Genomic DNA, 16,424 nt, shown 5'->3' with positions numbered 1-16,424 from the left:
TACAGTTCCTGGCTCTGAGGTAGCTGACCTTATCCATTTAGATACAGTTCCTGGCTCTGAGGTAGCTGACCTTATCCATTTAGATACAGTTCCTGGCTCTGAGGTAGCTGACCTTATCCATTTAGATACAGTTCCTGGCTCTGAAGTAGCTGACCTTATCCATTTAGATACAGTTCCTGGCTCTGAAGTAGCTGACCTTATCCATTTAGATACCGTTCCTGGCTCTGAAGTAGCTGACCTTATCCAGTTAGATACAGTTCCTGGCTCTGAAGTAGCTGACCTTATCCAGTTAGATACAGTTCCTGGCTCTGAAGTAGCTGACCTTATCCATTTAGATACAGTTCCTGGCTCTGAAGTAGCTGACCTTATCCATTTAGATACAGTTCCTGGCTCTGAGGTAGCTGACCTTATCCAGTTAGATACAGTTCCTGGCTCTGAAGTAGCTGACCTTATCCATTTAGATACAGTTCCTGGCTCTGAAGTAGCTGACCTTATCCATTTAGATACAGTTCCTGGCTCTGAGGTAGCTGACCTTATCCAGTTAGATACAGTTCCTGGCTCTGAAGTAGCTGACCTTATCCATTTAGATACAGTTCCTGGCTCTGAAGTAGCTGACCTTATCCATTTAGATACAGTTCCTGGCTCTGAAGTAGCTGACCTTATCCATTTAGATACAGTTCCTGGCTCTGAAGTAGCTGACCTTATCCATTTAGATACAGTTCCTGGCTCTGAAGTAGCTGACCTTATCCATTTAGATACAGTTCCTGGCTCTGAAGTAGCTGACCTTATCCATTTAGATACAGTTCCTGGCTCTGAGGTAGCTGACCTTATCCAGTTAGATACAGTTCCTGGCTCTGAAGTAGCTGACCTTATCCAGTTAGATACAGTTCCTGGCTCTGAAGTAGCTGACCTTATCCATTTAGATACAGTTCCTGGCTCTGAAGTAGCTGACCTTATCCATTTAGATACAGTTCCTGGCTCTGAGGTAGCTGACCTTATCCATTTAGATACAGTTCCTGGCTCTGAGGTAGCTGACCTTATCCATTTAGATACAGTTCCTGGCTCTGAAGTAGCTGACCTTATCCAGTTAGATACAGTTCCTGGCTCTGAGGTAGCTGACCTTATCCATTTAGATACAGTTCCTGGCTCTGAAGTAGCTGACCTTATCCATTTAGATACAGTTCCTGGCTCTGAGGTAGCTGACCTTATCCATTTAGATACAGTTCCTGGCTCTGAAGTTGCTGACCTTATCCATTTAGATACAGTTCCTGGCTCTGAGGTAGCTGACCTTATCCATTTAGATACAGTTCCTGGCTCTGAAGTAGCTGACCTTATCCAGTTAGATACAGTTCCTGGCTCTGAGGTAGCTGACCTTATCCATTTAGATACAGTTCCTGGCTCTGAGGTAGCTGCCCTTATCCATTTAGATACAGTTCCTGGCTCTGAAGTAGCTGACCTTATCCATTTAGATACAGTTCCTGGCTCTGAGGTAGCTGACCTTATCCATTTAGATACAGTTCCTGGCTCTGAAGTAGCTGACCTTATCCATTTAGATACAGTTCCTGGCTCTGAGGTAGCTGACCTTATCCATTTAGATACAGTTCCTGGCTCTGAGGTAGCTGACCTTATCCATTTAGATACAGTTCCTGGCTCTGAAGTAGCTGACCTTATCCATTTAGATACAGTTCCTGGCTCTGAAGTAGCTGACCTTATCCATTTAGATACAGTTCCTGGCTCTGAAGTAGCTGACCTTATCCAGTTAGATACAGTTCCTGGCTCTGAAGTAGCTGACCTTATCCAGTTAGATACAGTTCCTGGCTCTGAAGTAGCTGACCTTATCCATTTAGATACAGTTCCTGGCTCTGAGGTAGCTGACCTTATCCATTTAGATACAGTTCCTGGCTCTGAGGTAGCTGACCTTATCCATTTAGATACAGTTCCTGGCTCTGAGGTAGCTGACCTTATCCATTTAGATACAGTTCCTGGCTCTGAGGTAGCTGACCTTATCCATTTAGATACAGTTCCTGGCTCTGAGGTAGCTGACCTTATCCATTTAGATACAGTTCCTGGCTCTGAAGTAGCTGACCTTATCCATTTAGATACAGTTCCTGGCTCTGAAGTAGCTGACCTTATCCATTTAGATACAGTTCCTGGCTCTGAAGTAGCTGACCTTATCCAGTTAGATACAGTTCCTGGCTCTGAAGTAGCTGACCTTATCCAGTTAGATACAGTTCCTGGCTCTGAAGTAGCTGACCTTATCCATTTAGATACAGTTCCTGGCTCTGAAGTAGCTGACCTTATCCATTTAGATACAGTTCCTGGCTCTGAGGTAGCTGACCTTATCCATTTAGATACAGTTCCTGGCTCTGAGGTAGCTGACCTTATCCATTTAGATACAGTTCCTGGCTCTGAGGTAGCTGACCTTATCCATTTAGATACAGTTCCTGGCTCTGAGGTAGCTGACCTTATCCATTTAGATACAGTTCCTGGCTCTGAAGTAGCTGACCTTATCCATTTAGATACAGTTCCTGGCTCTGAAGTAGCTGACCTTATCCATTTAGATACAGTTCCTGGCTCTGAAGTAGCTGACCTTATCCATTTAGATACAGTTCCTGGCTCTGAAGTAGCTGACCTTATCCATTTAGATACAGTTCCTGGCTCTGAAGTAGCTGACCTTATCCATTTAGATACAGTTCCTGGCTCTGAGGTAGCTGACCTTATCCAGTTAGATACAGTTCCTGGCTCTGAGGTAGCTGACCTTATCCATTTAGATACAGTTCCTGGCTCTGAAGTAGCTGACCTTATCCATTTAGATACAGTTCCTGGCTCTGAGGTAGCTGACCTTATCCATTTAGATACAGTTCCTGGTTCTGAAGTAGCTGACCTTATCCATTTAGATACAGTTCCTGGCTCTGAAGTAGCTGACCTTATCCATTTAGATACAGTTCCTGGCTCTGAAGTAGCTGACCTTATCCAGTTAGATACAGTTCCTGGCTCTGAAGTAGCTGACCTTATCCATTTAGATACAGTTCCTGGCTCTGAGGTAGCTGACCTTATCCATTTAGATACAGTTCCTGGCTCTGAGGTAGCTGACCTTATCCATTTAGATACAGTTCCTGGCTCTGAAGTAGCTGACCTTATCCAGTTAGATACAGTTCCTGGCTCTGAAGTAGCTGACCTTATCCAGTTAGATACAGTTCCTGGCTCTGAAGTAGCTGACCTTATCCAGTTAGATACAGTTCCTGGCTCTGAAGTAGCTGACCTTATCCATTTAGATACAGTTCCTGGCTCTGAGGTAGCTGACCTTATCCATTTAGATACAGTTCCTGGCTCTGAGGTAGCTGACCTTATCCAGTTAGATACAGTTCCTGGCTCTGAAGTAGCTGACCTTATCCATTTAGATACAGTTCCTGGCTCTGAGGTAGCTGACCTTATCCAGTTAGATACAGTTCCTGGCTCTGAAGTAGCTGACCTTATCCAGTTAGATACAGTTCCTGGCTCTGAGGTAGCTGACCTTATCCAGTTAGATACAGTTCCTGGCTCTGAGGTAGCTGACCTTATCCATTTAGATACAGTTCCTGGCTCTGAAGTAGCTGACCTTATCCAGTTAGATACAGTTCCTGGCTCTGAAGTAGCTGACCTTATCCAGTTAGATACAGTTCCTGGCTCTGAGGTAGCTGACCTTATCCATTTAGATACAGTTCCTGGCTCTGAAGTAGCTGACCTTATCCAGTTAGATACAGTTCCTGGCTCTGAGGTAGCTGACCTTATCCATTTAGATACAGTTCCTGGCTCTGAAGTAGCTGACCTTATCCAGTTAGATACAGTTCCTGGCTCTGAAGTAGCTGACCTTATCCATTTAGATACAGTTCCTGGCTCTGAAGTAGCTGACCTTATCCAGTTAGATACAGTTCCTGGCTCTGAAGTAGCTGACCTTATCCAGTTAGATACAGTTCCTGGCTCTGAAGTAGCTGACCTTATCCATTTAGATACAGTTCCTGGCTCTGAAGTAGCTGACCTTATCCATTTAGATACAGTTCCTGGCTCTGAGGTAGCTGACCTTATCCATTTAGATACAGTTCCTGGCTCTGAGGTAGCTGACCTTATCCATTTAGATACAGTTCCTGGCTCTGAGGTAGCTGACCTTATCCATTTAGATACAGTTCCTGGCTCTGAGGTAGCTGACCTTATCCATTTAGATACAGTTCCTGGCTCTGAAGTAGCTGACCTTATCCATTTAGATACAGTTCCTGGCTCTGAAGTAGCTGACCTTATCCATTTAGATACAGTTCCTGGCTCTGAAGTAGCTGACCTTATCCATTTAGATACAGTTCCTGGCTCTGAAGTAGCTGACCTTATCCATTTAGATACAGTTCCTGGCTCTGAGGTAGCTGACCTTATCCAGTTAGATACAGTTCCTGGCTCTGAGGTAGCTGACCTTATCCATTTAGATACAGTTCCTGGCTCTGAAGTAGCTGACCTTATCCATTTAGATACAGTTCCTGGCTCTGAGGTAGCTGACCTTATCCATTTAGATACAGTTCCTGGCTCTGAAGTAGCTGACCTTATCCATTTAGATACAGTTCCTGGCTCTGAAGTAGCTGACCTTATCCATTTAGATACAGTTCCTGGCTCTGAAGTAGCTGACCTTATCCAGTTAGATACAGTTCCTGGCTCTGAAGTAGCTGACCTTATCCATTTAGATACAGTTCCTGGCTCTGAGGTAGCTGACCTTATCCATTTAGATACAGTTCCTGGCTCTGAGGTAGCTGACCTTATCCATTTAGATACAGTTCCTGGCTCTGAAGTAGCTGACCTTATCCAGTTAGATACAGTTCCTGGCTCTGAAGTAGCTGACCTTATCCAGTTAGATACAGTTCCTGGCTCTGAAGTAGCTGACCTTATCCAGTTAGATACAGTTCCTGGCTCTGAAGTAGCTGACCTTATCCATTTAGATACAGTTCCTGGCTCTGAGGTAGCTGACCTTATCCATTTAGATACAGTTCCTGGCTCTGAGGTAGCTGACCTTATCCAGTTAGATACAGTTCCTGGCTCTGAAGTAGCTGACCTTATCCATTTAGATACAGTTCCTGGCTCTGAGGTAGCTGACCTTATCCAGTTAGATACAGTTCCTGGCTCTGAAGTAGCTGACCTTATCCAGTTAGATACAGTTCCTGGCTCTGAGGTAGCTGACCTTATCCAGTTAGATACAGTTCCTGGCTCTGAGGTAGCTGACCTTATCCATTTAGATACAGTTCCTGGCTCTGAAGTAGCTGACCTTATCCAGTTAGATACAGTTCCTGGCTCTGAAGTAGCTGACCTTATCCAGTTAGATACAGTTCCTGGCTCTGAAGTAGCTGACCTTATCCATTTAGATACAGTTCCTGGCTCTGAGGTAGCTGACCTTATCCATTTAGATACAGTTCCTGGCTCTGAGGTAGCTGACCTTATCCAGTTAGATACAGTTCCTGGCTCTGAAGTAGCTGACCTTATCCATTTAGATACAGTTCCTGGCTCTGAGGTAGCTGACCTTATCCAGTTAGATACAGTTCCTGGCTCTGAAGTAGCTGACCTTATCCAGTTAGATACAGTTCCTGGCTCTGAGGTAGCTGACCTTATCCAGTTAGATACAGTTCCTGGCTCTGAGGTAGCTGACCTTATCCAGTTAGATACAGTTCCTGGCTCTGAAGTAGCTGACCTTATCCATTTAGATACAGTTCCTGGCTCTGAAGTAGCTGACCTTATCCATTTAGATACAGTTCCTGGCTCTGAAGTAGCTGACCTTATCCATTTAGATACAGTTCCTGGCTCTGAAGTAGCTGACCTTATCCATTTAGATACAGTTCCTGGCTCTGAAGTAGCTGACCTTATCCATTTAGATACAGTTCCTGGCTCTGAAGTAGCTGACCTTATCCAGTTAGATACAGTTCCTGGCTCTGAAGTAGCTGACCTTATCCATTTAGATACAGTTCCTGGCTCTGAGGTAGCTGACCTTATCCAGTTAGATACAGTTCCTGGCTCTGAAGTAGCTGACCTTATCCATTTAGATACAGTTCCTGGCTCTGAGGTAGCTGACCTTATCCAGTTAGATACAGTTCCTGGCTCTGAAGTAGCTGACCTTATCCAGTTAGATACAGTTCCTGGCTCTGAGGTAGCTGACCTTATCCAGTTAGATACAGTTCCTGGCTCTGAGGTAGCTGACCTTATCCATTTAGATACAGTTCCTGGCTCTGAAGTAGCTGACCTTATCCAGTTAGATACAGTTCCTGGCTCTGAAGTAGCTGACCTTATCCAGTTAGATACAGTTCCTGGCTCTGAAGTAGCTGACCTTATCCATTTAGATACAGTTCCTGGCTCTGAGGTAGCTGACCTTATCCATTTAGATACAGTTCCTGGCTCTGAGGTAGCTGACCTTATCCAGTTAGATACAGTTCCTGGCTCTGAAGTAGCTGACCTTATCCATTTAGATACAGTTCCTGGCTCTGAGGTAGCTGACCTTATCCAGTTAGATACAGTTCCTGGCTCTGAAGTAGCTGACCTTATCCAGTTAGATACAGTTCCTGGCTCTGAGGTAGCTGACCTTATCCAGTTAGATACAGTTCCTGGCTCTGAGGTAGCTGACCTTATCCAGTTAGATACAGTTCCTGGCTCTGAAGTAGCTGACCTTATCCATTTAGATACAGTTCCTGGCTCTGAAGTAGCTGACCTTATCCATTTAGATACAGTTCCTGGCTCTGAAGTAGCTGACCTTATCCATTTAGATACAGTTCCTGGCTCTGAAGTAGCTGACCTTATCCATTTAGATACAGTTCCTGGCTCTGAAGTAGCTGACCTTATCCATTTAGATACAGTTCCTGGCTCTGAAGTAGCTGACCTTATCCATTTAGATACAGTTCCTGGCTCTGAAGTAGCTGACCTTATCCAGTTAGATACAGTTCCTGGCTCTGAAGTAGCTGACCTTATCCAGTTAGATACAGTTCCTGGCTCTGAAGTAGCTGACCTTATCCATTTAGATACAGTTCCTGGCTCTGAGGTAGCTGACCTTATCCATTTAGATACAGTTCCTGGCTCTGAGGTAGCTGACCTTATCCATTTAGATACAGTTCCTGGCTCTGAGGTAGCTGACCTTATCCATTTAGATACAGTTCCTGGCTCTGAGGTAGCTGACCTTATCCATTTAGATACAGTTCCTGGCTCTGAGGTAGCTGACCTTATCCATTTAGATACAGTTCCTGGCTCTGAAGTAGCTGACCTTATCCATTTAGATACAGTTCCTGGCTCTGAAGTAGCTGACCTTATCCATTTAGATACAGTTCCTGGCTCTGAAGTAGCTGACCTTATCCAGTTAGATACAGTTCCTGGCTCTGAAGTAGCTGACCTTATCCAGTTAGATACAGTTCCTGGCTCTGAAGTAGCTGACCTTATCCATTTAGATACAGTTCCTGGCTCTGAAGTAGCTGACCTTATCCATTTAGATACAGTTCCTGGCTCTGAGGTAGCTGACCTTATCCATTTAGATACAGTTCCTGGCTCTGAGGTAGCTGACCTTATCCATTTAGATACAGTTCCTGGCTCTGAGGTAGCTGACCTTATCCATTTAGATACAGTTCCTGGCTCTGAGGTAGCTGACCTTATCCATTTAGATACAGTTCCTGGCTCTGAAGTAGCTGACCTTATCCATTTAGATACAGTTCCTGGCTCTGAAGTAGCTGACCTTATCCATTTAGATACAGTTCCTGGCTCTGAAGTAGCTGACCTTATCCATTTAGATACAGTTCCTGGCTCTGAAGTAGCTGACCTTATCCATTTAGATACAGTTCCTGGCTCTGAAGTAGCTGACCTTATCCATTTAGATACAGTTCCTGGCTCTGAGGTAGCTGACCTTATCCAGTTAGATACAGTTCCTGGCTCTGAGGTAGCTGACCTTATCCATTTAGATACAGTTCCTGGCTCTGAAGTAGCTGACCTTATCCATTTAGATACAGTTCCTGGCTCTGAGGTAGCTGACCTTATCCATTTAGATACAGTTCCTGGCTCTGAAGTAGCTGACCTTATCCATTTAGATACAGTTCCTGGCTCTGAAGTAGCTGACCTTATCCATTTAGATACAGTTCCTGGCTCTGAAGTAGCTGACCTTATCCAGTTAGATACAGTTCCTGGCTCTGAAGTAGCTGACCTTATCCATTTAGATACAGTTCCTGGCCTCGAGGTAGCTGACCTTATCCATTTAGATACAGTTCCTGGCTCTGAGGTAGCTGACCTTATCCATTTAGATACAGTTCCTGGCTCTGAAGTAGCTGACCTTATCCAGTTAGATACAGTTCCTGGCTCTGAAGTAGCTGACCTTATCCAGTTAGATACAGTTCCTGGCTCTGAAGTAGCTGACCTTATCCAGTTAGATACAGTTCCTGGCTCTGAAGTAGCTGACCTTATCCATTTAGATACAGTTCCTGGCTCTGAGGTAGCTGACCTTATCCATTTAGATACAGTTCCTGGCTCTGAGGTAGCTGACCTTATCCAGTTAGATACAGTTCCTGGCTCTGAAGTAGCTGACCTTATCCATTTAGATACAGTTCCTGGCTCTGAGGTAGCTGACCTTATCCAGTTAGATACAGTTCCTGGCTCTGAAGTAGCTGACCTTATCCAGTTAGATACAGTTCCTGGCTCTGAGGTAGCTGACCTTATCCAGTTAGATACAGTTCCTGGCTCTGAGGTAGCTGACCTTATCCATTTAGATACAGTTCCTGGCTCTGAAGTAGCTGACCTTATCCATTTAGATACAGTTCCTGGCTCTGAGGTAGCTGACCTTATCCATTTAGATACAGTTCCTGGCTCTGAGGTAGCTGACCTTATCCATTTAGATACAGTTCCTGGCTCTGAGGTAGCTGACCTTATCCAGTTAGATACAGTTCCTGGCTCTGAGGTAGCTGACCTTATCCATTTAGATACAGTTCCTGGCTCTGAAGTAGCTGACCTTATCCATTTAGATACAGTTCCTGGCTCTGAGGTAGCTGACCTTATCCATTTAGATACAGTTCCTGGCTCTGAAGTAGCTGACCTTATCCATTTAGATACAGTTCCTGGCTCTGAAGTAGCTGACCTTATCCAGTTAGATACAGTTCCTGGCTCTGAAGTAGCTGACCTTATCCAGTTAGATACAGTTCCTGGCTCTGAAGTAGCTGACCTTATCCATTTAGATACAGTTCCTGGCTCTGAGGTAGCTGACCTTATCCATTTAGATACAGTTCCTGGCTCTGAGGTAGCTGACCTTATCCATTTAGATACAGTTCCTGGCTCTGAAGTAGCTGACCTTATCCAGTTAGATACAGTTCCTGGCTCTGAAGTAGCTGACCTTATCCAGTTAGATACAGTTCCTGGCTCTGAAGTAGCTGACCTTATCCAGTTAGATACAGTTCCTGGCTCTGAAGTAGCTGACCTTATCCATTTAGATACAGTTCCTGGCTCTGAGGTAGCTGACCTTATCCATTTAGATACAGTTCCTGGCTCTGAGGTAGCTGACCTTATCCAGTTAGATACAGTTCCTGGCTCTGAAGTAGCTGACCTTATCCATTTAGATACAGTTCCTGGCTCTGAGGTAGCTGACCTTATCCAGTTAGATACAGTTCCTGGCTCTGAAGTAGCTGACCTTATCCAGTTAGATACAGTTCCTGGCTCTGAGGTAGCTGACCTTATCCAGTTAGATACAGTTCCTGGCTCTGAGGTAGCTGACCTTATCCATTTAGATACAGTTCCTGGCTCTGAAGTAGCTGACCTTATCCAGTTAGATACAGTTCCTGGCTCTGAAGTAGCTGACCTTATCCAGTTAGATACAGTTCCTGGCTCTGAAGTAGCTGACCTTATCCATTTAGATACAGTTCCTGGCTCTGAGGTAGCTGACCTTATCCATTTAGATACAGTTCCTGGCTCTGAGGTAGCTGACCTTATCCAGTTAGATACAGTTCCTGGCTCTGAAGTAGCTGACCTTATCCATTTAGATACAGTTCCTGGCTCTGAGGTAGCTGACCTTATCCAGTTAGATACAGTTCCTGGCTCTGAAGTAGCTGACCTTATCCAGTTAGATACAGTTCCTGGCTCTGAGGTAGCTGACCTTATCCAGTTAGATACAGTTCCTGGCTCTGAGGTAGCTGACCTTATCCAGTTAGATACAGTTCCTGGCTCTGAAGTAGCTGACCTTATCCATTTAGATACAGTTCCTGGCTCTGAAGTAGCTGACCTTATCCATTTAGATACAGTTCCTGGCTCTGAAGTAGCTGACCTTATCCATTTAGATACAGTTCCTGGCTCTGAAGTAGCTGACCTTATCCATTTAGATACAGTTCCTGGCTCTGAAGTAGCTGACCTTATCCATTTAGATACAGTTCCTGGCTCTGAAGTAGCTGACCTTATCCAGTTAGATACAGTTCCTGGCTCTGAAGTAGCTGACCTTATCCATTTAGATACAGTTCCTGGCTCTGAAGTAGCTGACCTTATCCAGTTAGATACAGTTCCTGGCTCTGAAGTAGCTGACCTTATCCAGTTAGATACAGTTCCTGGCTCTGAGGTAGCTGACCTTATCCAGTTAGATACAGTTCCTGGCTCTGAAGTAGCTGACCTTATCCATTTAGATACAGTTCCTGGCTCTGAGGTAGCTGACCTTATCCATTTAGATACAGTTCCTGGCTCTGAGGTAGCTGACCTTATCCATTTAGATACAGTTCCTGGCTCTGAGGTAGCTGACCTTATCCATTTAGATACAGTTCCTGGCTCTGAGGTAGCTGACCTTATCCATTTAGATACAGTTCCTGGCTCTGAGGTAGCTGACCTTATCCATTTAGATACAGTTCCTGGCTCTGAGGTAGCTGACCTTATCCATTTAGATACAGTTCCTGGCTCTGAGGTAGCTGACCTTATCCATTTAGATACAGTTCCTGGCTCTGAAGTAGCTGACCTTATCCATTTAGATACAGTTCCTGGCTCTGAAGTAGCTGACCTTATCCAGTTAGATACAGTTCCTGGCTCTGAGGTAGCTGACCTTATCCATTTAGATACAGTTCCTGGCTCTGAGGTAGCTGACCTTATCCATTTAGATACAGTTCCTGGCTCTGAGGTAGCTGACCTTATCCATTTAGATACAGTTCCTGGCTCTGAAGTAGCTGACCTTATCCAGTTAGATACAGTTCCTGGCTCTGAGGTAGCTGACCTTATCCAGTTAGATACAGTTCCTGGCTCTGAAGTAGCTGACCTTATCCATTTAGATACAGTTCCTGGCTCTGAGGTAGCTGACCTTATCCATTTAGATACAGTTCCTGGCTCTGAAGTAGCTGACCTTATCCAGTTAGATACAGTTCCTGGCTCTGAGGTAGCTGACCTTATCCATTTAGATACAGTTCCTGGCTCTGAAGTAGCTGACCTTATCCATTTAGATACAGTTCCTGGCTCTGAGGTAGCTGACCTTATCCATTTAGATACAGTTCCTGGCTCTGAAGTTGCTGACCTTATCCATTTAGATACAGTTCCTGGCTCTGAAGTAGCTGACCTTATCCAGTTAGATACAGTTCCTGGCTCTGAAGTAGCTGACCTTATCCATTTAGATACAGTTCCTGGCTCTGAGGTAGCTGACCTTATCCATTTAGATACAGTTCCTGGCTCTGAAGTAGCTGACCTTATCCATTTAGATACAGTTCCTGGCTCTGAAGTAGCTGACCTTATCCATTTAGATACAGTTCCTGGCTCTGAAGTAGCTGACCTTATCCAGTTAGATACAGTTCCTGGCTCTGAAGTAGCTGACCTTATCCATTTAGATACAGTTCCTGGCTCTGAAGTAGCTGACCTTATCCATTTAGATACAGTTCCTGGCTCTGAAGTAGCTGACCTTATCCATTTAGATACAGTTCCTGGCTCTGAAGTAGCTGACCTTATCCATTTAGATACAGTTCCTGGCTCTGAGGTAGCTGACCTTATCCATTTAGATACAGTTCCTGGCTCTGAGGTAGCTGACCTTATCCAGTTAGATACAGTTCCTGGCTCTGAGGTAGCTGACCTTATCCAGTTAGATACAGTTCCTGGCTCTGAAGTAGCTGACCTTATCCATTTAGATACAGTTCCTGGCTCTGAAGTAGTTGACCTTATCCATTTAGATACAGTTCCTGGCTCTGAAGTAGCTGACCTTATCCATTTAGATACAGTTCCTGGCTCTGAGGTAGCTGACCTTATCCATTTAGATACAGTTCCTGGCTCTGAAGTAGCTGACCTTATCCAGTTAGATACAGTTCCTGGCTCTGAGGTAGCTGACCTTATCCAGTTAGATACAGTTCCTGGCTCTGAAGTAGCTGACCTTATCCATTTAGATACAGTTCCTGGCTCTGAAGTAGCTGACCTTATCCATTTAGATACAGTTCCTGGCTCTGAGGTAGCTGACCTTATCCAGTTAGATACAGTTCCTGGCTCTGAGGTAGCTGACCTTATCCATTTAGATACAGTTCCTGGCTCTGAAGTAGCTGACCTTATCCATTTAGATACAGTTCCTGGCTCTGAAGTAGCTGACCTTATCCATTTAGATACAGTTCCTGGCTCTGAAGTAGCTGACCTTATCCATTTAGATACAGTTCCTGGCTCTGAGGTAGCTGACCTTATCCAGTTAGATACAGTTCCTGGCTCTGAGGTAGCTGACCTTATCCATTTAGATACAGTTCCTGGCTCTGAAGTAGCTGACCTTATCCAGTTAGATACAGTTCCTGGCTCTGAGGTAGCTGACCTTATCCAGTTAGATACAGTTCCTGGCTCTGAGGTAGCTGACCTTATCCATTTAGATACAGTTCCTGGCTCTGAAGTAGCTGACCTTATCCAGTTAGATACAGTTCCTGGCTCTGAAGTAGCTGACCTTATCCAGTTAGATACAGTTCCTGGCTCTGAAGTAGCTGACCTTATCCATTTAGATACAGTTCCTGGCTCTGAGGTAGCTGACCTTATCCATTTAGATACAGTTCCTGGCTCTGAGGTAGCTGACCTTATCCAGTTAGATACAGTTCCTGGCTCTGAAGTAGCTGACCTTATCCATTTAGATACAGTTCCTGGCTCTGAGGTAGCTGACCTTATCCAGTTAGATACAGTTCCTGGCTCTGAAGTAGCTGACCTTATCCAGTTAGATACAGTTCCTGGCTCTGAGGTAGCTGACCTTATCCAGTTAGATACAGTTCCTGGCTCTGAGGTAGCTGACCTTATCCAGTTAGATACAGTTCCTGGCTCTGAAGTAGCTGACCTTATCCATTTAGATACAGTTCCTGGCTCTGAAGTAGCTGACCTTATCCATTTAGATACAGTTCCTGGCTCTGAAGTAGCTGACCTTATCCATTTAGATACAGTTCCTGGCTCTGAAGTAGCTGACCTTATCCATTTAGATACAGTTCCTGGCTCTGAGGTAGCTGACCTTATCCAGTTAGATACAGTTCCTGGCTCTGAGGTAGCTGACCTTATCCATTTAGATACAGTTCCTGGCTCTGAAGTAGCTGACCTTATCCAGTTAGATACAGTTCCTTGCTCTGAGGTAGCTGACCTTATCCAGTTAGATACAGTTCCTGGCTCTGAGGTAGCTGACCTTATCCATTTAGATACAGTTCCTGGCTCTGAAGTAGCTGACCTTATCCAGTTAGATACAGTTCCTGGCTCTGAAGTAGCTGACCTTATCCAGTTAGATACAGTTCCTGGCTCTGAAGTAGCTGACCTTATCCATTTAGATACAGTTCCTGGCTCTGAGGTAGCTGACCTTATCCATTTAGATACAGTTCCTGGCTCTGAGGTAGCTGACCTTATCCAGTTAGATACAGTTCCTGGCTCTGAAGTAGCTGACCTTATCCATTTAGATACAGTTCCTGGCTCTGAGGTAGCTGACCTTATCCAGTTAGATACAGTTCCTGGCTCTGAAGTAGCTGACCTTATCCAGTTAGATACAGTTCCTGGCTCTGAGGTAGCTGACCTTATCCAGTTAGATACAGTTCCTGGCTCTGAGGTAGCTGACCTTATCCAGTTAGATACAGTTCCTGGCTCTGAAGTAGCTGACCTTATCCATTTAGATACAGTTCCTGGCTCTGAAGTAGCTGACCTTATCCATTTAGATACAGTTCCTGGCTCTGAAGTAGCTGACCTTATCCATTTAGATACAGTTCCTGGCTCTGAAGTAGCTGACCTTATCCATTTAGATACAGTTCCTGGCTCTGAAGTAGCTGACCTTATCCATTTAGATACAGTTCCTGGCTCTGAAGTAGCTGACCTTATCCAGTTAGATACAGTTCCTGGCTCTGAAGTAGCTGACCTTATCCATTTAGATACAGTTCCTGGCTCTGAAGTAGCTGACCTTATCCATTTAGATACAGTTCCTGGCTCTGAAGTAGCTGACCTTATCCATTTAGATACAGTTCCTGGCTCTGAAGTAGCTGACCTTATCCATTTAGATACAGTTCCTGGCTCTGAAGTAGCTGACCTTATCCAGTTAGATACAGTTCCTGGCTCTGAAGTAGCTGACCTTATCCATTTAGATACAGTTCCTGGCTCTGAAGTAGCTGACCTTATCCATTTAGATACAGTTCCTGGCTCTGAAGTAGCTGACCTTATCCATTTAGATACAGTTCCTGGCTCTGAAGTAGCTGACCTTATCCATTTAGATACAGTTCCTGGCTCTGAGGTAGCTGACCTTATCCATTTAGATACAGTTCCTGGCTCTGAGGTAGCTGACCTTATCCAGTTAGATACAGTTCCTGGCTCTGAGGTAGCTGACCTTATCCAGTTAGATACAGTTCCTGGCTCTGAAGTAGCTGACCTTATCCATTTAGATACAGTTCCTGGCTCTGAAGTAGCTGACCTTATCCATTTAGATACAGTTCCTGGCTCTGAAGTAGCTGACCTTATCCATTTAGATACAGTTCCTGGCTCTGAGGTAGCTGACCTTATCCATTTAGATACAGTTCCTGGCTCTGAAGTAGCTGACCTTATCCAGTTAGATACAGTTCCTGGCTCTGAGGTAGCTGACCTTATCCAGTTAGATACAGTTCCTGGCTCTGAAGTAGCTGACCTTATCCATTTAGATACAGTTCCTGGCTCTGAAGTAGCTGACCTTATCCATTTAGATACAGTTCCTGGCTCTGAGGTAGCTGACCTTATCCAGTTAGATACAGTTCCTGGCTCTGAGGTAGCTGACCTTATCCATTTAGATACAGTTCCTGGCTCTGAAGTAGCTGACCTTATCCATTTAGATACAGTTCCTGGCTCTGAAGTAGCTGACCTTATCCATTTAGATACAGTTCCTGGCTCTGAAGTAGCTGACCTTATCCATTTAGATACAGTTCCTGGCTCTGAGGTAGCTGACCTTATCCAGTTAGATACAGTTCCTGGCTCTGAGGTAGCTGACCTTATCCATTTAGATACAGTTCCTGGCTCTGAAGTAGCTGACCTTATCCATTTAGATACAGTTCCTGGCTCTGAGGTAGCTGACCTTATCCATTTAGATACAGTTCCTGGCTCTGAGGTAGCTGACCTTATCCAGTTAGATACAGTTCCTGGCTCTGAGGTAGCTGACCTTATCCATTTAGATACAGTTCCTGGCTCTGAAGTAGCTGACCTTATCCATTTAGATACAGTTCCTGGCTCTGAAGTAGCTGACCTTATCCATTTAGATACAGTTCCTGGCTCTGAAGTAGCTGACCTTATCCATTTAGATACAGTTCCTGGCTCTGAAGTAGCTGACCTTATCCAGTTAGATACAGTTCCTGGCTCTGAAGTAGCTGACCTTATCCATTTAGATACAGTTCCTGGCTCTGAAGTAGCTGACCTTATCCATTTAGATACAGTTCCTGGCTCTGAAGTAGCTGACCTTATCCATTTAGATACAGTTCCTGGCTCTGAAGTAGCTGACCTTATCCATTTAGATACAGTTCCTGGCTCTGAGGTAGCTGACCTTATCCATTTAGATACAGTTCCTGGCTCTGAGGTAGCTGACCTTATCCATTTAGATACAGTTCCTGGCTCTGAGGTAGCTGACCTTATCCAGTTAGATACAGTTCCTGGCTCTGAAGTAGCTGACCTTATCCATTTAGATACAGTTCCTGGCTCTGAAGTAGCTGACCTTATCCATTTAGATACAGTTCCTGGCTCTGAGGTAGCTGACCTTATCCAGTTAGATACAGTTCCTGGCTCTGAGGTAGCTGACCTTATCCAGTTAGATACAGTTCCTGGCTCTGAGGTAGCTGACCTTATCCATTTAGATACAGTTCCTGGCTCTGAAGTAGCTGACCGTATCCATTTGATCCCCTGATTCATTGAATGAGGGAATAATGTGGTTGTAATATTTTATATCAAGGGTGGCAACCATCCTCCAGGATAGCTACTGGGTGTGCAGGCTTTTGTTCAAGCCCTGCTCTAACCACATTGTAGCC

The sequence above is a fragment of the Oncorhynchus mykiss genome, chromosome 16, assembly GCF_057628025.1.
Source record: "Oncorhynchus mykiss isolate SJ-2025 chromosome 16, ASM5762802v1, whole genome shotgun sequence".
Classification (NCBI taxonomy): Eukaryota; Metazoa; Chordata; class Actinopteri; order Salmoniformes; family Salmonidae; genus Oncorhynchus; species Oncorhynchus mykiss.
The sequence above is the reverse complement of the archived record's forward strand: the minus strand, read 5'-3'. Positions refer to the sequence as shown.